Source organism: Carlito syrichta, unplaced genomic scaffold, assembly GCF_000164805.1.
Source record: "Carlito syrichta isolate Samal-C Ts95f unplaced genomic scaffold, Tarsius_syrichta-2.0.1 Scaffold314728, whole genome shotgun sequence".
Lineage (NCBI taxonomy): Eukaryota > Metazoa > Chordata > Mammalia > Primates > Tarsiidae > Carlito > Carlito syrichta.
This window is the reverse complement of record NW_007258824.1, coordinates 314506-338023: the sequence shown is the minus strand read 5'-3', so window position 1 is coordinate 338023 and position 23518 is coordinate 314506. Positions and strand designations below refer to the sequence as shown.

General features: G+C 35.5%; 1 protein-coding gene across 1 annotated transcript in view; it reads left to right on the top strand.

Annotated features, from left to right (window-relative positions):
- The window catches only part of ATP13A4 (ATPase 13A4), a gene marked incomplete at its 5' end in the record, with an annotated part of 88686 nt that overhangs the window by 51924 nt on the left and 13244 nt on the right, over window positions 1-23518 (top strand). The window lies entirely within an intron of this gene.

Here is a 23518-nt window from a genome sequence, read left to right as displayed (position 1 = left end):
ATCATATAGTAAGAATATGTTTAGTTTTGTAAGAAACTGCTAAACTCTCTCCCAAAGTGGCCATACTTTTTTGCATTCCCACTAGCAGTGAATGAGTGTTCCTGTTGTTCTACATCCTCACCAGCATTTAGTGTTGTCAGTGTTCTGGATTTTAGCCATTCTAATAAGTGTATTTTCGTTCCATTTATGCTTTTACTCCTATCTCATTCTACCTTCTCAAAAATACTGTTGCTCTTTCTCCATTATTATCAAATTTTCTCTGGTCTAGTGGATAATTTCTATTGGCATATAAATATATTCTCATATCTACTTTCTTTTAAAAAACTCTTCTTTGACCCCAAATCCACCACTAACTACTACTCCCTTTATGCTTAAACTTCCCAAACAGTTATATAATATGCACTTTTCCAACTTCCCATCTCTAGTTCTTTTGCCATTCCATTTGAATCAGCTAAATTCTAATATCTAAAGGCATGAATTGAATTCTGGGTCTACGCTGCTTTCGAATAGGAGGCAGTGGTATACTTGCAAATATTTAACAACTGGCTCCATCAAAAAAAAGTTTGGGTGTATATATATGCATATATATATTTAAATATGCATATGAAAACAAGTTTTTTGTAAATTTTACTGAAAAAACGTGCAATGAGCAATTTGCAAATAATGGTAAAATATACTGTTTATTGCAAATCGCATTTATTGATTTTTGCAGAATGCTTTCATTGAGTTTTGCCAAACTTTCATGTTCATAATCAATCTCCAGTTGCAACTGATGACTGAATTAGTTCCAAAATGAACATTGGTTGATATTTTCCTTTAGCTGAATGAATAAGACAAAAACAAAACAACAAAGACTTATGTCAATACTTCAATCAGCCATCAGTAATATGAATAACTTATTTGTTGAATCACATAGTAGTTCTTGGATGCTGAAAAAAAAATACTTCCTCAGTTTAAAAAATGTATTCAAACTGTAATGGCATGCATTACATATTTAAGTTTAATCTTCATTTAATATTCTTGAGATTAATGACCTCAAGGGCATAGATAATGCTAAATATAGTAAAACAATTAGGCAGTTATCATTTGTAAGTATTCATTACCTTTGTTTTTAATACTATATATTTATTTAATTGCAAGTTTATAAAATTTGCTTTTAATGGTGGCTGTGTTTAACAACTGGCTTGGAAATTTAGTGGTAATTGGCCCTTATTCGCCAGTATGAGCCAGCTACTGCCCTCACCGTCTAATGTTGCACATTACTGACACAAAGATGCAAGTCTTTGCTGCTTCTACATGCTTCATAGTCTTCATAGTGGTGTCACACTATTTCCTATTATATCCTCTCATCATAATCTTAAAAGTTATCCTGCCAATTTGTTTTAAGAAACTGCCTAAACGCTCAAAAGAACATACTCAAGTGAAGCAGCTACTACTATCTTTACTTCAATTGCCATCTTCCCTGATACTGTTCTTGTCTAGGTCCACTGATGACTGCTTTGTTGTCAACAGCTGCAGACATTTCCTCCTCCTTGCTGTACTTGACTCTTCTCAACTGCACTCTCTTTTCTCCAAGGGTTTCTTTTCTTGGCTTTTATAATACCAGACACACCTGTGTCATCTACGAGTATAATAAATACAGCCTCCTCATCTCTTTTGATGGCCCCTGCTCCTTTACTTGTTCTCTAACTTTTAGAATGTTCCAAGTCTTGTTCTTGGAGCCTGTTGTCTTTTTAATCTATATCATCGTTTTAAGTAATCTCAACCAGTTCCATGTCTTCAGTGTTACCTATTTGCTGATGAATCAAAAATTTGTATCTCTAGGCTTGACATCTAACTAGAGCTCTGGAAATGTAGCTAGTCAGCATCTAAACTGGTATATTTAATAGGACTCTAACTTAACATGCTCAAATAGAACTTTTAATTCCATCAGATTTGATATTCAATAAAATCATCCAGTAAGTTTCTAATTTGTGCTACCTACTAATCTAGGCACTTGGGATACAACAGTGAAACAAAACAAAGATTTCCTTCCTCATGGAAATTACATTCTTTTGAAATAGTACCCACTAACTAGTTGTTCAAGTCAAAGACCTAGAGTTGGCCTTAATTTTTCTCTTTTCTTCACCCTTCCAATACATATAAAATTCCTATTGATTCTGCCTCTAAAACATATCCTGATTACCTTCTTTCCATCATCACTGCAGCCACTATCACTATGCAATGTCACCTCTCTTGTATATTATTGGTCTCACTCTGTTGCCCAGGTTGGAGTGCAGTGGCATGCTCATGGTCACCCCAGCGTCGACCTACTGGACTCCAGCGATCCTTCCACCTCAGCCTTCCGAGTAGCTGGAACTACAGGCGTGCACTACCAGGCCTGCCTTATTTTTGATTTATTGTAGAGACCGAGGTCTCGCCAAATTGCCCGAACTGTTCACGAACCCAAAGGCTCAGGCAACCCTCTCACCTCGGCCTCCCAAAACTCTGCTTTATTTTTTCACAGCACTTTCTGCAATCTGGAATTATGGTATTTATCTTTGTTTGTACTAGCTTTTTGCCTGCCTCTCCTCACCCAGAATGTGTGCCTCATGAGAACAGCATCTTGCATGTACTGATCAATGTTATAATCTGTCTTGCAACAGTTTCTTGACTCATCTTGCTTCTGCTCTTGCTGCCCTCTCTTCACCCCCATTTACCTTTCACAGGTAGTAAGAATGTTGTTTCTAAATGTAAATTTTATTGTATCATTTTCTTGCTTAAAATGCTCCAAGGGCTTCCTATTTCCACTAAACCTGTCTTGCTGGACTCCTGCCTACTTCTCCAACTTAACCTCTAACCACATTACTACTCACTTAGGTGCTTGCCACTCTGGTTTTACTGCCTCTTGAACATTGCCAAGCTGTGGTCACCTAAGTACCCTTGAATTTGCTATTGTCTTTGCCTAAAATACTCTTGCCTTTGATCTTCATATGTCTTTGATTTTGTCTTACTATTCATATTTCAGTTCAAATGTCACCACCTCAGAAATATCACTTTAAATTGCAAGCAAGTCAATTATTCTCTATTACAGCAACTCTGCTTTATTTTTTCACAGCACTTTCTGCAATCTGGAATTATGGTATTTATCTTTGTTTGTACTAGCTTTTTGCCTGCCTCTCCTCACCCAGAATGTGTGCCTCATGAGAACAGCATCTTGCATGTATTGATCAATGTTATAATCCCAATACTTCTAATAGTGCCTGACATATCAAAGGAGCTCATTAAATATTTGCTAAATGTATTGAAAGAACACCCATGGACAGGCTTTGTTAACTCTGTTGGAAGCGTTCCCCTTCACATAAAGCCAGAACTGTTTCTACATACATTTCACTCATCCCAGTTTGAGGTGGCACAATTTTTTTTTTTTCTGATTTTTTCCCCTCCAGAACAATCCTTCAGATATTTGAAAACAACTCTCATTTGGTCTGCAGTTATTCTCTTCATTATAACAAGAGCCTTAAAGATTTTCTCTATTTTTTGTAAAATAACTCGATTCTTTTCTGTTTAACATGTATTAAACATATGTTATCAACATATATTCACTGTGAAAAGATGATGGAAACTAATGCAAGGTATAACAAAAAAAACCACCCTATTTTTATCTTACCATCCAGAGCTAACCAATTCAAGCATCTTGATATCTTTCCATCCAATTTTCTATATAAATTAATGAATTAGAACTATATTTATAGTTGTGCATATTGTTTTTCATTTAACCATATAACTACTTTTAAATACTATTAAATATTTAGATTATTTTTATTTTGATAAAAATATATGTAAATAAAATTTGTCATGTTTATCACTTTAAGTGTACAATTTAGAGGTACTAATTACATTAGCAATGTTGTACACTATCAAAATCATCTCTATCTATTACCAAAGCTTTTTATTAACTTAGACACTCTACCTATTAAATAATAGCTACTCATTCTTTCTCCTTGCAACTCATGGTAATTTTTAGTCTACTTTTTGTCTCTATGAATTTTCCTATTCAATATATTTCATATAAATTAAATCACATAATTTGTCCCTTTGTGTCTGGCTTCTTTCATTTAGCATAATGTTTTCAAGGTTCATCCATTTGGTAACATGTATCAGAGCTTCATTCCTTTAAATGGCTGGTTACTATTTTAAGTATATATATCCTGTTTCATTTATCCATTTATCTCTTGATGGACTTGGGTGCTCTCCCCTAATAGCTATTGTGAATAATACTGCAATGAAAATTTGCGTAAAGTATCTGTTTGAGTTTCTGTTTTTCATTCTTTTGGGTAAAGAGTGGAATTGCTGGGTCATGTGGTAATCATCTATTTAACTTTTGAATAACTGCCAAACCATTTTTCTAAAGACTGCAGCATTTTACATCCTCAACAGCAATGTATGAGGGGTCCAATTTATTCGCAACCTTATCAACGCTTGTTATTTAACCTTCAAAAATTATTTTAGCCATATTAATAGATATGGAGTGTTATTGTGGTTTTGATATGCATTTCCCTAACGACTAATAACATTGAGCATATTCATGTGCTTATTGGCTGTTTGCATATCATCTTTGGAGATATTTTTATTAAAGTCCTTTGCCCATTTTTTAACAGAATTTTTGTTTTTTGGTTGTTGAGTTCTAGGAGTTCTTCATATATCGTGGATATCATACCCTTACCAGATATATGATTGCACATATTTTCTTCTGTATGTTTTCTTTTCACTTGTTTAATTACATCCTCTGAAGCAAAAAAGTTTTTAATTTTGGAATCCAATTCATCTATTTTTTGACTGTTGTTCTTGCTTTTTCAGGTAATATCTAAGAACCCATTGCCAAATCCAAGGTGATGAATATTTACCCCATATTGTCTTCTAATAATTTTATGTTACTAGTGCTTATATTTAGGTCATTGATTCATTTTTGTGTTAATTTTTATATAAGGTGTGAGGTATGGGTTCAATTTTATTTTGGGGTGTGTGTTTGGAAATCTAGTAGTCCCAGCATCATTTGCTGAAAAGACTATTTTCCCCCTCATTAAACCATCTTGATACCTATGTTAAAAGCAATCAGCCTTTGATTGTATGGGTTTTTTTCTGGACTCTCAATTCGAATCCCTTGGCCTATACATCTTTTCTTATGTTAGTACCAGACTGGTTTGAGTACTAATTTTGTAGTAAATTTAAAATTGGGAAGTCCAAGTCTTCCAACATTATTCTTTTTCAAGATTGTCTTGACTATGCAGGGCTCTATAATTTCATATAAATTTGAGGATGGACTTTTCAATTTCTGCAAAACAAAAGTTATTCAAATTTTGGTAGGAATTTTATTAAATATGTAGATCAATTTAGACAGTAAAGACATTTTAATAATATTATGTTTTCCAATCCATTAACATGAGATATTTATTTATTTATGTCTTTAATTTCTTTTAGCAAAGCTTTGTAGTTTTCAGTGCACAAGTCTTTCTCCTTCTTGGTTAAATTTATCTCTAGGTATTTTATTTATTTAGATTCTATTGAAAATGAAATTGTTTTCTTAATTTTAGTTTTGAATTGTTTATTGCCAAGGTATAGAAATGCAACTTTTTAAATGTGTGCAGATCTTGTGCCTGAAACAAGAATTTGTATGAGAATTTTTTTTAAATTAACTTTAGTAGCTTTCTTGTTTCTTTTTTCTGCTTTGGTGACTTCTTTTCTTTTTATTTTTTAAAGTTATATTTTATTTTTAACTGACATAATTATACAGATTTATAAGATATAGTGTGATGTTTCAGTACCTGTATACATTGTATATTAATCAAATCATGGTAACTAGCATATTTATCACCTCATACATATATCATTTCTTTGTGGTGAGAACATTCAGAATTCTCTCTAGCTATTTTGAAATATACAGTATGATGAATAGTGATGTTGAACATTTTTTCATATACCTGTTGATATATGGCACACCTATTTGTATGTCTTATTTTGAAAAAAATGTCTATTCAGGTTTCACTGATTTATTAATTGGATTATTTTTGTTGTTTTTGTTATTGAGTTATTTGAATTGCTTACATATTCAGGATATTAACTCCTTGTCAGATGTATAGTTTTCAAATATTTTCTTCCATTCTGTGGTTGTTTCTTCACTCTGTTGTTTCTTTCATTGTGCAGAAGATTTTTAATTTGATGTGACCTTCTTTGTCTATTTTTCGCCTTGGTTGGCTATGTCTTTGGGGTTTTATCCAAAAAATTATTGCTCAAAGCAGTGCCATGGAGCATTCGCCCTATGTTTTCTTTTTGTAGTTTGATAGTTTTGAGTTTTAAATTTAAGTCTTCAATGCATTTTGGTTGATTTTTGTATATGGTTAGAGAGATAAGGTCTAGTTTCAGTTTTCTGCATGTGGATAATAAATTTTCCCACCACCGTTTATTGAAGAGACTGTTTCCCCAGTGTGTGTGCCCTTGGCATCTTTGTCCAAAATCAGATGACTGTAGATGTGTGGATTTGTTTCTCGAATCTCTATTCTGTTCCATTGGTCTATGTGCTATTTTTATGCCAGTACTAAGCTGTTTTGGGCATTATAGCTTTGTAGTATATTTTTAAGTCAGGAAATGTGATATATCCAGCTATGTTATTTTCGACAAGATTGCTTTGGCTATTCAAGGTCTTTTGTTGTCCCTTATAGATTTTAGAATTTTTTCTATTTTTGTAAAAAACATTATTGGAATTTTTATAGCGATTTCATTGACTCCGTAGATTGCTTTAGGTAGTGTGGACATTTTGACATTGTCCAATCCATGAATATGGAATGTCTTTTTCTGTATTTGTGTTCTCTTTTATTTCTTTTAACAATGTTTTATAGCTTTCAGTATAGAGATATTTCATTTCTTTGGTTAAATTTATTTCTAAGGATCTGCTTTTTGTGTAGCTATTGTAAATGGTATTTCCCTCTTGATTTCTTTATAGGTAGTTCACGATTAGCCTATAGAAAAACTACTGACTTTTGTATATTGATTTTGTATTCTGAAAATTTACTGAATGTGTTTGTTATTTCCACCAGTTCTGGTGCAGTCTTTAGATTTCAAATATATGACCATATCATCTGTAAACAGGGACAATTTGACTTTCTTCTTCCCAATTCAAATGCCATTTTAAAAAATTCTTGCTTAATTGCTCTGGCCAGAATTTCCAGTACTATGTCGAATAGACATGACAAAAGTGGGCATCCAGATCTTTGAGAAAAAGTTTTCAACTTTTTTCCCATGTTTGTTTCCCATATTTTTACTACGTTTGTTGTAGCTTTGTTATAGATGGGCTTTATTGTGCTGAGGTACATTCCTCCTCTGTATAATTTATTTATTGGTGTTGAATTTTCCCAAATGCTTTTTCTTCATCTATTTAAATTACCATCTTTTTTTTGTCCTTCATTTTGTTAATGTGATGTATCAGGTTTTTAAATTTGCATCCCTGGGGTGAATCCCACTTGAACAGGGTGACTGATCTTTTTAATGCGCTGTTAAATTTGGTTTGCTTTTATTTTGCTGAGAATTTTTACATCTATGTGTATCAGGGATATTGGATTGTATTTTACTTTTTTGTTATGTCTTTGTCTGTTTTTGGTATTAGGGTGGTACTGGCCTTATAGAAGGAGTATAGAAGTATTCACTCCTCTATAATTTTGGAAGATAGTTTGAGGTGAATTAGTATACGTTCTTTAAATATTTGGAATAATTTGGCTGGGAAGCCATTAGGTACTGGACTTTTCTTTAACTGGAGTTGTTTTATCACTGCCTCATTCTTGTTATACATTTATGGTTTGTTCATATTTTTTATTCCTTCATGATCTAATATTGGTAGGTTATGTGTGTCCAGGAGTTTATTCTAGTTTTTTGGATTTATTGTCATACAGTTATTTAAAATAGTCTCTTACGATTTTCTGTATTTCTATGTTATTAGTTGTAATGTCTCCTTATTCACCTCTGATTTTATTTATTTGGGTTTTCCTTCTTTTCTTAGTCTGACTATGGCTTGCCAATTTTATCTATCTTCTTCAAAAACCAACTGTTCAGCCAGGCTCGGTGGCTCAGCCTGTAATCCCACGCCTTTGGGAGGCTGAGGTGAGTGGATTGCCTGAGCCCGTGGGTTTGAGACCCGCCTGGATAGCGAGACCTCTTCTTTACAATAAATCAAAAAATCAGCCGGGCGTGGTAGCACATGCCTGTAATTCTGGCTACTTGGAAGGCTGAGGCGGAAGGATCGCTGGAGCCCAGCAGGTCAAGGCTGCGGTGGCCGGAAGCGGCCACTGCACTCCAGTCTGGACGACAGCATGAGACTCCGACTCAATTAAAAAAAAAAAAAAGAAGAAGCAGAAGCTAACTGTTCATTTTGTTGGTCCTTTGTATGATTTTAATTCTCTATTTCATTTATTCTTGCTCTGATGTTTATTATTCCTTTCTTTCTACTGATATTGAGTTTAGTTTTTTTCTTGTTTTTCTACTTATTTGAGCTTCAACATCAGGTTGTTTGTTTGTGAGCTTTCTTCTTTTTTTCATGTAGCCATTTTTAAAAATGCAAACTTTCTTCTGATTACTGCTTCTGCTATATCCCATAGGCTTTGCTATGTTTGTTTCTATTTTCATTTATCTCTAAAATTTTTTAATTTTATATTTTAATTTCTTCATTGACCTATTGGTTTTTCAGGAGCATGTTTAATTTTCATGTATTTGTACAGTTTATGAAGGTCGTTGGTTTTTAGTTTTATATTATTGTGGTCACAAATAATACTTGATATGCTAATAATTTTAAAAAATATTTAAGACTTGTTTTGTGGTTTACCATATGGTCTAAACTGGAAGATGTTCTATGTGTACTATAAAAGAATGTGTGTTGGACAGAAAGTTTTGCATATATCTGTTGGGTCCATTTTTTCAAAAGTACATTTTAATTCCCATATTTCTTTATTAATTTTCTCTCTTGTTGATCTGTCCATTGTTAAATACATGGTATTGAAGTCCCCTACTATTATTGTATTGCTAGCTATTTCTCCCTTTATGTCCATTAATATTTGCTTGTTAAATTAGGTGCTTGGTGTTGGGTGCATATATTTTTATAATTGTTCTACCTTCTGATGAATTGAGCCCTTTATCATTAAATAAGGACCTTTGTTGTCCCTTCAGTTTTTGACTTGAAGTTTATTTTATCTGACATAAGTATAGCTACCTTGCTCTCTTTTGATTACCAGTTGTTGTTGTTGTTATTGTTATTATTATTATTTGAGGTTAGGTCTTTCTCTGTCATCCAGGCTGGAGTGCAAAGGTTTGATCACAGCTCACTGCAACCTTGACTTCCTGGGCTCAGGTATCCTTCTGCCTCAGTCTCCCAAATAACTGGGACTACAAGTGGTACTATACCCAGCTAATTAAAAAAAATTTTTTTTTAATAGAGAGAGACAAGGTCTCGCAATGTTGCCCAGGCTGGTCTCAAACTCTAGGACTCAAGCGGTCCTCCTCCCTTGGCCCTCCATACTGCTTGGGATTACAGGTTTGAGCCCTGCACCTAGTCAAAATTACTTAATTATTGACAGGTAAGGACTTACTACTGCCATGCCATTTTGTTGTTTTGTAGGTCCTTTGTTCCTTTCTTTTTCTCTTATATTCTTGATTTGATGATTTTCTTTTTTAAAGCACAAAAGAGGATTTATTTGAAAATTACTGGAATACAGAAAAATTAGAAAAGTCATATTGTAGTTATTTCAATTTAGTAATTGTTTACTAAATAAAAATTATTTTATAAATCCTAATTTTGAGGATATACATTCAATAGTAAAAATCAGAGAAGAATTATGAGGCCCAATATGTTCCTTTACTTAAGATCAACACAACATCTTATTCGTTAAAGACAATCAATTTTGAAATTTAGGTATATTGACAAGAATGGTGAAAGCTTTTTTAATCAATTTGCGATATTGAGTAGTTTGGTGAAAACCCAAATACAATAGCAGTTCTTCGTCTGCTTCAAATGCTGTGAGAATTATATGGCCAATTAATTTGAAAAAAAAGTATCATGGCAATTCAATGGGCAAAAGACATACTTAGTTAGAACAACTGGATATCTGTACATGGGAACAAAGGAATCTCACATTTGACTATTTCTATGCCAAAAATTAACCTGAAATGGATTATATCCCTAAATATAAGAGTTAAAAATTTTAAACTTTTTGAAGAAAGCATTGGATAAAATCTTTGTAACTTTGCATTAGGTAAAGATTTCTTAAACATGTTGTTAAAATAATGAACCTAAAAGAAAAGTATTGATAAATTGGACTGCATCAAGATGAAATGTTTTTGCTTTCAAAAGACATATTTAAGAACACGAAAGGCAAGCAAAAGACTAAGAGAAAAATATATGCAAAGTATACATCCAGTAGAGGGCTTGTATCCAAAATATAAAGTTTTGTACAATTCAATATGAAGATAGCCCAGTTTTAATTGGTAAAAAATATTTGAGCAGAACTTATATAAGATACACAAATAACCAATGAGTACATGAAAAATGCTCAACATCACAAATCATCAGGGAAACATAAAATTGAAACCTCAACAAGCTCTTATTAGATATCCGGTAGAATGGTTAAAATAAAAAGACTGACAATATCAAGTATTGGTAAGAATATGGATCAACTGGACACTCACACATTGTTGGTGGGGATGGAAGTGGTACCATCACTGTGAAAAATATTTTGGCAATATTTCTTTTTTTAAAAAAATTATTTCAAAGATGTGGGGTACAATTCTGGATTAGGTATACTTGTGTACCTAACTTGGGCCTCCCTTTGGTTCCACTTTGCCTGGTTTGAGATCAGGTACCCTTATTGATGTTGTGTTCCTCTGCCACCTACCTTAGCAGTATCCTGCTACTGCTAATCCCTTTCTTACAGTATTATGTATGGTAAATGTTCAGGGTCCACTTATGAGTGAGAACATATAGTACTTTTTGTTTCTGTGATAGATCACTGAGTATGATCGACTCTAAATCCATCCAAGTTGCTGCAAAGTCTATATGTTTTTCCTTCTTTAAGGCTGCATAATATTCCATTGTGTGTACGTACCACATTTTTTAAATCCAGTCCAATTTCAATGAGCAACACAGTTGATTCCATGTTTTTGCTATTGTGAATAGAGCTGCAATAAACATGCATGTGCAGGTATCTTTTAGGTAGAGTGATTTGAGTTCCCCTGGTATATTCCCAGAAGTGGGATTGCTGGGTCATATGGAAAGTCAATGTCTAGTTCTTTTAGAAAATGCCACACTTTTTCCCAAAGAGGATGCACTAATTTGCATTCTCACCAGCAGTATAGAAGTGTTCCTTTTTCTCTGCATCCTTGCCAGTAACTGTTGTTTGTTTTATCCTTTACCTAACTCCATTCTTACTGGGGTTAGGTGATATCTCAATGTAGTTTTGATTTGCACTTCTCTGATGATTAGTGAGGCTGAGCACTTTTTTGTGTGTCTGTTGGCTGCCCATATCTTCTTTAAAGAAGTGTCTATTCATGTCTTTTGCCCACTTTTAAATGGGGCTGTTTATTTTTTTACTTTTAGCACTTTTGAGTTCCTTGTAGATCCTGAATGTTAGGCCTTTGTCAGATGTATAGTTGGCAGATATTTTTTTCTCATTCTGTGTGCTGTCTCCCTGCTGTCTTGGTAGCTTCTTTTGCTTTGCAGAAACTTGTCAGTTTGATGAGGTCCCACTTGTCTAATTTATCTCTTATGGCATGGGCGCTTGGAGTTTTGATCAGAAATTGGTTGCTAGTTTCAATTTCCATAAGGGTGTCTCCTGCATTTTCTAAGGTTCTTGTAGTTTGAGGTTTTATGCTTAGGCCTCTGATCCATTTGGAGTTGACTTTTGTGTGTGATAATAGGTAGGGGTCCTGTTTCAATCTTCTGCATGTGATCAGCCAGTTTCCCCAGCACCATTTACTGACTAGGTTCTCCTCTCCCCAGTGGTGGTTGTTGGTGGCTTTGTCAAAGATGAGTTGGCTGAGAAATTGAGGCTTTGCTTCCGGAATCTCTATCCTGTTCCATTGGTCTATGTACCTGTTCTTGTACCAATACCAGGCTGTTTTGACTACCATAACCTTATAGTAAAGTTTAAAGTCTGGAAGTGTGGTATCTTCCACTTTTGTTTCTTTTGCTGGGGATTGTTCGGGTTTTTTGTAGTTGTTTATATTTCTGTATGAATTTCTGTATTGTCATTTCCAGGTCTGAGAATAATGATGTTGGTAATTTAGTGGGTATTGCATTGAATCTGTAGATTGCCTTGGGTAAGATGGATATCTTAACAATGTTGATTCTTCCTGTCCATGAACATGGAATATTTTTCCATTTGTTTGCGTCTTCTTGGATTTCTTTGAGCAATGTTTTGTAGTTTTCATTGTAAAGTTCTCTCACATCTCTGGTTAGGAAGAGGTCAGTGTATGTTTTTATTTTTGTGGCTATTGTGAATGGAATTGGGCTTTTTATTTGGTTCTCTGCCTGCTTGTTGTTGGCATAAGAATACAACTGTCTTTTACATGTTTATTTTGTACCCTGAAACTTTGCCGAAGAACTTTATCAGTGAAAGCAGGCTTTTAACAGATTTTCTTGGGTTTTTGAGGTATAATATTATATCGTCAGCAAAGAAGGATAATGTAACATTCTCTTTTCCTGATTTCTTTCTCTTGTCTAATTGCTCTAGCTAGGACTTCCAACACAATATTGAACAAAAGGGGTGACAGTGGGCAAGCCTTGTCTTGTTCCTATTTTCAGGGGAAATGTTTCCACTTTCTGTCTGTTTAGCAATATATGTGACTGTGGGTTTATCATAGATGGTGCTTTCTATTTTGAGGTATGTTTATTCTATGACTAGGCATTTGAGGGTTTTTATCAAGAAGGGATACTGGATTTTATCAAAAGCTTTTTCTGCATCTAATGATATAATCATGTGGTTCTAATTTTTACATCTGTTGATGTATTTAATTACATTTATGGTCCTGTGGATGTTGAGCCAGCCGTGTGTCCTGGGGATGAAGCTTACTTGGTCACGGTGGATGATTTTTGAGATGTATTGTTGAATCTAATTTGTAGAATCTTATTGAGAATTTTTGTATCTATGTGCATTAGGGATATTGGCCTGTAGTTCTCTTTTTTTGTTGGATCTTTACCCAGTTTAGGTATCAGTGTGATGTTAGCTTGGTAAAATGATTTTGGGAAAATTCTATCTTTCTCAATTGCCTGGAATACTTTCAGTAGGATTGGTTCCAGCTCTTCCTTATATATTTTGTAGAATTCCGCTGGAAAGTCATTGGATCCAGGACTTTTTTGTAGGTAGTTTTCTTATAATGGAGTCAATTTCCTAGGTTGTTATTGACTATTTAATGTCTCAATGTCTTCTTGTTTCAACCTGGAGAGGTTGTGTGATGTCAGAAAGTCCTCCATTACATTTAGGTTATCAAGTTTGTTTTTATACAGGTGAGTGTAGTAATCTCTGATAATCTTTTGTATTTCTTTGGTATCAGTTGTGATTTGACCATTTGCATTTCTGATTGTGTTTATTTAGGCTCTTTTTCTTGGTCATTCTGGCTAGGGCCCCATCAATCTTGTTTATTCTTTCAGGGAACTAGCTTTGGCTTTGTTGCTTTTTTTCTATGATATGTCTGTTTGCTATGTCCTGTATTTGGGCTTTTACTTTGGTAATCTGGATTCTTCTGCTAAAGTTAGGGTTTTGGTGGTCTTGTCTTTCCAACCCCTTTAGTGATTTGTTAGGCTGTTAACTTGTGATCTTTTCATTTTCTTGAAGTGTGTTCATAGAGATAAAAATTCCCCTCCTAGAACTGTTTTCATGGCATACCAGTGGTTTTGGTAGGATGTTTCTTCTTTTTCATTTGTCTCCAGGTATCTTTTAATTTCTGTTTTGATTTCTGTGCTGACCCAGTAATTGTTCAGCATCATACTATTTAGTGTCCCTGTCTTTGTATGTTTTGGGGAATTTTGTTGGTGTTGATATTTAGTTTTATTCCACTGTGGTTCATGACAGTATTTCTATCTTATGAAATTTGTTTATGCTTGATTTATGGCAGAGGATGTGATCAGTCTTAGAGTATTTCCATATGGTGATGAGTAGAGTGTATATTCTGTGTTTGTTGGGTGGTGTATTCTGTAGGAATTTATTAAGTCCATTTGAATGAGTGTCAAGTTGAGGTTCATGGATCTCTTTGTGATTTTTTTGCCTTGATGATCTATCTAGAGTTGTTAGTGGGGTATTTAAATCCCCAGCTATAATAGTGTTAGAGGCAATATCTTTTTTTGGTTTACTTAGTAGTTGCTTTATAAATGCTGGTGCTTCTCTGTTGGGTGCATATATGTTTAGGATTGATATTTCTTGTTGATGGATTGAACCTTTTATCATTATGTAGTGTTCTTCCATATCTTTTAAAATTTTTGATAACATAAAGGTTGCTTTGTCTGATATTAAGATTATGACTCCTGCTTTCTTTTGGGATCCATTCACCTGGAAACTCCTTTTCCATCCTCTAACTTTGAGCCTGTGTGCATCCCTTGGGGTGAGATGAGTTTCCTTGATGCAGCAAATAATTGGGTCATGGTTTTTTATCCAGTTTGTTCATCTGTGTCTTTTTAGTGGTGCATTTAGTCCCTTCTCATTCAGGCTGATTATTGAAATATGATTGTTTATCTCCATCATGAGGTTCTTATAAAGTTTTCTCTTTGTTTTCTTTTAACTTTAGGAATATATGTATGTGTTTTCAAGTTTGTAGTTGTGATGTATTCTCTGTTGAATCTGTGTTCTGCTATTCTCTTGGGAATTTCATGGTCATTCTTTTTTTCCTTTTTCCTGTGCTTAATACCATTTTAAGCATCTCCTATAGAGCTGGTCTGGAAGTTGTATAATCTCTTAGGGATGTATGTCTGGGAAGGATTTTTAATTCTTCATTGCTGATGAAGCTGAGCTTGACTGGGTATGAAATTCTTGGTTGAAATTGTTTACCTTTGGGGACTTTGAATATTGGACTTCAGTCTCTTCTAGCTTGTAGTGTTTCTGCCAATTGGCCTGCTGGTATTCTGATTGGTTTTTCTTGGTAGGTAGTTTGACCTTTCTCTTTTGCTGCCTTTAGGACTTTTTTTTTTGTACCTCTTTGTGTGGGTGAATTTTATGTGGCTAGGGGTTGGTCTTCTCATTTGATGTCTTGTACAGGTTCTCTATATCTCTTGTGTTTGGATGATCACATCTCTGGTGAGATGGGAAAAGTTTTCTTGGATAACTTCCTAGAATACTTGCTCCCAGGTGCTTTCCTTTCTAATTCTGGGATACCCATCAGGAGTAGGTTCAGCCTCTTGATATAATTTCACATCTCTTGGAGGTTTTGTTCTTTCTTTATGAGTTTTCTTTCTATGTCTTGTGTAGATCAGGTTAATTCTGTTTTGATCTTCAAGTTCTGAGCTTCTTTCTTCTTCTTGATTAATTCTGCTTTCCTAAATTAGAGGATGCTTGTCATCCTCTAATTTATTTCCTGGATAGATTTTTTTATGGTCAAAATCTCTGTAACACATTCTTTCAATGTTGCATCTTGTCTTTCAAGAGTCTTATTCACTCTTCCCAGCCATACCTTAATCCCTGTTGTATTCTGGGGCCAGTCGTTGGTGACTTCCATTGTTTGGGCTCTGAGCTCTGATTTTTCATGCATTTTCTCTTTGTAATGCTGGTAATTACCTATGTTCCTCCATCGATTTTTCCTCATTTGTGACATATCTTTCTTTTCTCTTTAGTTCTGTTATTCAGTGGCAGTGGGAGAGGCTTTCACTTCTGATGTTTGCTCAGTCCTCTATTCTTCCCTGACCAGGCCTCTGAATTTGTTCTATTTTGAAACAGAGCTGTGGGTGGGAAACTTTGCTGTCTCTTACAGTTTTGAGAGTTGAGTAAGTCAGAGGATGGGAGCACTGATCTCTTTGGAGATCTTCCTCATCCTTTTCTGGCCATACCCTTTGTCCCTTGACTGAATCAGGGAAGTGGGTAGGATCCCTGAGACTCAGTACTTGTCCTGGCCCTCTGGAGTTTGTGCTTTTGGGATAGACGCCCTGAGTCATGATCACCCCCTGAGTAGTTGATCCACTGTTCACAGAGATCAGGTCAGGTCTGTTACTCTGTGGTGAACAAGTCAGAATACTTTCCTTCTCAATTTTCAAGATGGTGGCAGGGTGCCTCTTTCATTTTCTCCAGTAGATCTCTGTCTTTGGGCTTCCTCACTGTACTCTCTCCACAGCCCTTGCTACTAGTGTCCATTCAGTGATGTGGCAGAACCTGCGGTTGGTATTCTCTCCTAGCAGGTTCTTCCAGGGAAGGGCTTTGTGAATTTTTTTAAAATGGCATTTGGCTTCTGTGCCCTGGGAAGCACTAAGGACTAAGTAGAGCATCTGTGACACCAGTTGCTTAGCCAGGAGAGCCCTGGCCACTTGTTCCCAAGTGTCTACTCAATCAGTGATTCACATCCACTTACTCACTGACACATTCACAAAATTTTCTATGTACTCACTCACTCACACTAGGACTCACTTAGTCCAGCTGGCTCCACCACCATCTTCCCAAGAAATCCCAGTGTGGCAATATTTCTTAAAGTCAAGAGCATATTTACTGGTGAATTTCTTTAGTGCTAGGTTTTGAGTCCTTTCACTTTATTGTTTGTGTATTTGCTATAGTTTCTTTTTGTGATTACTATGTGGTTTGTATAAAACATCTTATAGTTATAATAGACTGTTTTATACTGAAATACACTTAGTTACATACAAGTTGCTAGACTTTTACCCTCCCTTCACTTTATATTTTTGATGTCACAACTTACATGTTTTGTTTTATGTGTTCTTAACAACTTTTTGTAGCTATTGTTATGTTTGACTGTTTTGACTTTTAACCTTCATACTAGACATATTTATGATTTGCAGAGTCATAGCAGTACTTGGGTACTATAGTCTTGACTATATATTTACCTTTATCAGTGAATTTTGTACTTTCATATGTTTTTATATTAGTAGTATCATTTCTACTTGAAAAACTCCTTAAAGCATTTCTCATAAGGAAAGTCTAGTGTTGATTGATTCTATAAACTTTTGCTTAGCTGTGACTTTATTTCTCCTTCACTTCTGAATACAGCTTTACTGAATATAGTTTTTTTTTTTTTTTAATTTTGAGTTGAAGTTTCATTCTGTTGCTCCAGCTGGAGTGCAGTGTTGTGATCATGATTCATCACAACCTTGACGTCCTTGACTCAGGTGATCCTGCCACCTTGGCCTCCCAAGTAGCTGGAGTTACAGGCATGACTCACTGCACCCGGCCATATTGAAAATTATTTTGGAGATGAGATCTCATTATGTTGCCTAGATTGTTTTTAAACTCCTGGGTTCAAGCAATCCTCTTGCTTCAGCCTCCCAAAGTGCTGGGTTTATAGGTGCAAGCTACTGCTCCCAGCCTAAATATAATATTTTTGACTGACAATATATTTTTTTTCTTTCAGTACTTTGATTATACTATCCCATTCTCTCCTGGCCTGTAGGTTTTTGATGAAAAATCCAAAGAGGTAGCCTAATAGGGATTTCCCTTTTGAGATTTGACACTTTTCTCTTGCTGCTTTTAAAATTCTATCTTTTTCCTTTATTTAGACAGTTTAATTATAGTGTGGCTTGGTGAGAACCTCTTTGAGTTAAATATTTCTGGGGACCTTTGAACTTCACATATCTCAATGTCCACATCTATTCTAAGACTTGGCAAGCTTTCAACACTTGTTTCATTAAATGAACATTTAATGACATTTTGTTTCTATCTTTGTCTCTTCGTTTTCAGGAATTCCCATAATGTGAATGGTTGATCATTTAATGATATTTGTAAGTCCCATAGGTTGTCTGTACTGTTTCATTCTTTTTTCTGTATTTCCTCTGACTGGGAAATTTCAAGAGACGTATTACCCACCCCACCCCGCCTTTTTTTTTCTTTTTGAATTGGTGTCTTAGTCTGTCACCCAGGCTGGAGTGCAGTGGCACAATCTTAACTCACCACAACCTTGACTTCCTGGGCTCAGGAGATTCTGCCACTTCAGCCTCCCAAGTAGCTGGGACTACAAGTGCACACCACATCTGGCCAGTTTTTTTTTTTGTTTGTATAGGTGAGGTCTCACTCTGTTGCCTAGGTTGGTCTTGAACTCCTGGGCTCAAGCAATCTTTGTGTTTCAGCCTCCCAAAGTATTGAGATTATAGGCGTGAGCCACCATGCCCAGCCCAAAAGATTTATCCTTAAGTTTAGAGATTCTTTCTTCTACTTGATCTATTCTGCTATTGAAGTTTTCTGTTATATTTTTTATTTCATTTATTAAATTATTGAACTCCAATATTTCTGGTTTTTTAAAAATAACATTTATCTCGGTTAGATTTCACATTCAACTCATAAATCTCTTTTTCTGATCTTGTTGAATTGTCTGTCTGTATTCTCTTATGGCTCATTGGGTTTCCTTAATATATTTTAATTTTATTTTCAGGAAATCCTTAAATTTTCCTTTCTTTGGGGTCAGTTACTGGAGTTATTGTGTTCCTTTACTAGTGTCATATTTCCCTCCTCTTTCATGTTACTTTGGTCCTTGCATTGATGTTTTTACACTGGTGGGGTTTGGGGGCATGACAGCTCTGGCGACCAAGGCATCATTCCCTAGGACTCAGGGCACAGCTTCAACTCAGGCTCTGGAAAGATATGACTACTTTGAGAAGCTGAAGTAATGTTTTCCTAGGGGGCAAGGTACTACTTCAGCTTAGGGACATGGAGACAATGAAGGCACCACTTCCCTGGGTTTAGGGTGCCACTTAGCTCAGTTGCAGAAGACAGGGTGCAGTAGTGACTAGGAGGGGTAGATGGAGTACTTTTGCCAAGGAACTATTTCCTCAGGTGACACAACTTTGTCTCAGGCCCTGATGGGCAAAGTACAGCAGCAACTGGAAGATATTTCTAGCTTCACCAGGTAACTATTTTTCTTTCACTACTTTGCAAGAGGCAGTGGGCAACTTCAGCTCAGCTCCCTAGGGTAGGGTGAAGCAGCAACTGGGAAGAGTAGATGGAGCAGCTTCGAAAAGGCACCATTTCCCTGGGAAGTAGTACATAGCTTCAGCTCAGGCCCTCAGGAGACAGGGTGCATTGGTGACTAGGAAGGGCAGACAGTACCTATGCATCTGTGTCCTGAGGAGTTAATCCACAGCCTTAGATCAGACTCTGAGGGGACAGGGTGAAGTGGTGTCTGGGAAGGATAAATGGAACTGCTGCATCACAACTTGACCCCAAAGGATAAAGCATGACAGCAGATCAGGGATGGCAGCGTGCCAAGTAGGGGTGGTTTAGCAGCCAGTAAGTCTCATGATGGAAGGGTGCCATGGCCACTTGCATTTGGAGCAGGGCACACTCCAGAAATAGATCAGGTTCCAGATGGGATATCACAGAAGCAATGCAGGCTACAGGGAGTGAGGCAACCTATTGGTTTCTTCTCTTGGGGAACACAGCTGTGTGGAATCCAGAACACTCCCTCAGCTGGGTTTAGAGCCAGTGGTGACTGTAGGTTTGAAGGTGTTGATGGGGGCTACTGTGATCCTCTTTCTTACTTTTTTCCCACAGGAAAAATTATTTCTTGGCTCTAAATTGCTTCTGGCTGGGGGATAGGGTGGTGAATGCCAGGTGTTTCCTTGTATTCTCTGTGTGGTCATCCTGGGTGTATGTGCTCTACAGTGTTTCTGCTACTCCTTTGATATACTCTGGCAATATCCTTTAGTTATTGTCAACAAACTACAGCTGATTATTTGTTGTTTTGGCTGTCTTCGTGATGGAGATGGGTGCTAAATGCTTTTAATTAGTCATCTTGCTGACATTCAATCAACCTTTATTTCTTTTTTTGTGATATCTTTGGGTAGAACTTCCAGCACACTCTTAATAATAGTGGTGAGAGGTCTGATCTTAGGGGAAAAATGCTCAGTCTTTCACCCTTGAGTGAATGTTAGCTGTGGGTTTTTCATTATATATTTGTAATTGTGGAGATTACATGTAATATTCTAAATTAAAAACATCTAGTTTGAATTAATACGTTAACTTCAGTAGTACGAGGAAACTGCTCTTTTCCAGCTTATCTACCATTTTATTTTATTTTGAAGACTTTAAAAAACTTTTTAAAAGATGTAGAATATAATTCAGGATTAGGTAGATAAGTGGTCCTTGTACAGGTAAAATTTGAGCCTCCATTTGGTCCCCACCTCACTTTTAAAAAGACAAAATATAGCCATGCTATTGCAAGACTCTCTTAAGACAACTCCCAAAACTTTTATATGCTTGATGTTTAGCTATGCAGAAGTTTATTCTGGAAAATTCATAGTTGTGCATATCAATAGAGGTAACATTTTATAGTTTTGATGTTACAAATTGCTTCTTGTTTGTTGTGTATCCAATAACAAGAAAATATAATTATTTTATGCATTTGTCTCTTAAATCATGTAGAAATAAAAAGTAGAATTACAGCCAGGTGTGATGGCATGCACCTGTAGTTCCAGCCACTTGGAAGGCTGAAGTGGAAGGATCAACTGAGCCCAGCAGGTCAAGGTTACAATGCCGTTAGTGTGCCATTGCACTCCAGCTTGGGTGACAGAGTAAGACTCCAACTCAAAAAAAAAAAAAGTAGAATCACAAACAAAAATACACTAATATCAGCTTTTATATTTGCTGATATAGTTACTTTTAATAGACATTGTCAGTTTTTATAAGTATTTGAGTAAATATCTAGTGTTCTTTCATTTTAATCTGAGTCCTGTGGCATTTGTTTTAGGGTAAGTTTAGTGATAAAAATTCTTTCAGCTTTTGTTTATCTGGGAATGTCTTAATTTTTCCTTCATCTTTGGACAGTTTTACTATTCTTAGTCAAAGGGATTTTTTTCTCTCTCAGTATTTTAAATGTCATCTCAATGACTTTTGGCCTCTATGGTTTCTGTTAAGAAATCAGTTGTTAATCTAACTGAAGAGCCCTCATTGTTGATGTGTCACTTCTCTATCATTGCTTTCAAGTCTTTCTTTGTCTTTGGATTTTTGTAGTTTAACTATAATGCCTTGGTGTGGATCTCTTTGGGTTTAACCTATTGTATTTATTCTTCTTGGATATGCAGATTCATGTCTTTCATCACATTTGGGAAGTTTTCTGCAGTTATTTCTTCAAAAAAAAATTTTTTTGCCTTTCAAAAATCTCCTCTCCTCTTTCTGAGCCCACCTCATGGTATATCAGTCTGTTTGACTATATTCTACATGTCCCCTAGGTTTGTTCACTTTTTAAAATTATTTTTTTCTGTTCCTCAGGTAGGATAATTTCAACTATCTTATCTTCAAGTTCACTGAATCTTTCTTATGTCTACTCAGATTTGTTCTTAGATTTACCATTGAGCTCATTTAATATTTTTCACTTAATTTATTATACTTTTCAGTTTCAAAATGCCTTTGGCTCCTTTTTATAATTTCTACTACTTTATTGATGTTTCCATTTTGTTCATACATTGTTTTCCCATTTTTCTTTAGTTCTTTGCCCAGGGTTTCCTTTAGTTATTTGAGCATACTTAAGACAATTGTTTTAAAGCAGGGATGTACAACCTTTGGGCTTCCCTGGGCTGCATAAGTAACATTTCGACTTCTTTGGGCTGCATCAAGTAAAGAGGAATTGTCTTGAACTGCAGATAAATTGCATAATATAGTTAGTATATGTCCATATTTTAAGACTTTTTATGGTTTTTATTTTTTATTATAGAACTTATAAAATGATAACAATATAAAACTAGTAGGAAACTTGACCTTGCTTTTGTAAAACTAATCTATCATTGTCTGGATTACTGGAAGGTTGCAATTCTTAGTGAGTTCTCAGGTACTTGTCAGAACTGTTTGTTTAAACTTTGCTCTTTGCTTACTTAATAATTGAAAACAGCTGCTCACAAATGTATGTGCTTCCAAAAAGTGATGTCATGAGTAATGTGTGATTATGAACTTCAGAAATGAAACTACACATGGGGTCATGAAGAAAGTAAACACTAAAAAACACATGATGTTAAAAGATTTTGGGGGCTACATTATTAGCTGTCCCAGGCCACTTGAAGCCTGCAGGCTGCTGATTGAACATGCTTGTTTGAAAGTGTTTGCCAAGTAAATCTAGTATTTGTGTTTCCTCAGGGACAACTTCTGCCAGCTTATTTTGTTCCATTGGATATTATAATGTGCTAATTCTGGAAATTGATTCTTACTTGGTTCTATAATTTAATATTTTTGCTTGTTGTTCATTGAAGACTTTAATAGTCCATTTGTCTAGTGACTTTCCCAAACTATTTTTGCAAAGACTGTACTAGTTGTCATGTTGGTCACTGAAGTCTTTGTTTTTTTAGCTTTTGTTCAGCTGGGGTTTTTTGAAAGCAGGATTTATTGAGAGGACAGAGAAGCTCCCACAGTGGGAGGGGACCCAAAGGGGCTGCCCTTGTTCAGCTAGTGTTTTGACAGAAATTTTCTTAAACCCTAAAAGTTAAAAAGCAAGTGAACAACAATATAAAAAACTCTCTTCCAGTCATTACAAATTGTTTTTGTGCTGGAGTACTTATACAACATTTAGCCAGGCTTATACTGAGTCTGGAGAATATCCAGGGCTGAGAGCTTAAGCTCTTCTGTGGTCTTTTCTAAGCATTCATCTTGTCCTAGGCATGTATATAACATTCTATATCCCCCAGTATAAACAGGTACTTTTGACTGCCCTAATTTCTCAAAGAAAATGTATTAGCTTTTCCTCTCAGGCTTTAGATGTCTATTTTATATAGCTGTAATCTTTTACCCCAGGCAACTGATTTTGTTAGACTTACAATGTTTTAAAGCAATGTATGCTGCTCTTCTGCCCCGAGTGAGTTCTCTGTTAGGTGAAACAGAGGTGAATGCCTACATATGTCCTTCAGGTGGCTCCCAGGAAGTTTGGAACAGACACACACAATAACTTATGAATAAAGTCTGTTTTGTTCCCTTTTCAACAAGGGACCATGATCTCCCACTGGGAACATTGGCTATATCTTCAAGATTGCTGCTGAGCTGAGCAGAGTTGAAGCAAGTACAAGTAAAAATGCCACAAAACTTTTCTACCATTTTATGTTTGCCTTTTCCTTTATTCAATGTTCTCTTTGTTGCTGTAACCCTTTCTGTTTTTCAGAATTCTAACAAAGTTAGTTCTGACAGTTTTTACTTGTTTTCTGATATTTCTGTGGAGATATGGGTGCTTAGAATTGCCCATTTTGCTGTTGTCTCTTTTTGTTTGTCATTAAGTATTTTAAAGGATTGCTTTTTGGTTTAGTGACTGCATGTTGATTTGGTGTATAGATTTACCATAACTTATTGTAAATGATGCTGTGGTGAACATTTTTTCCACATCTCTAATTACT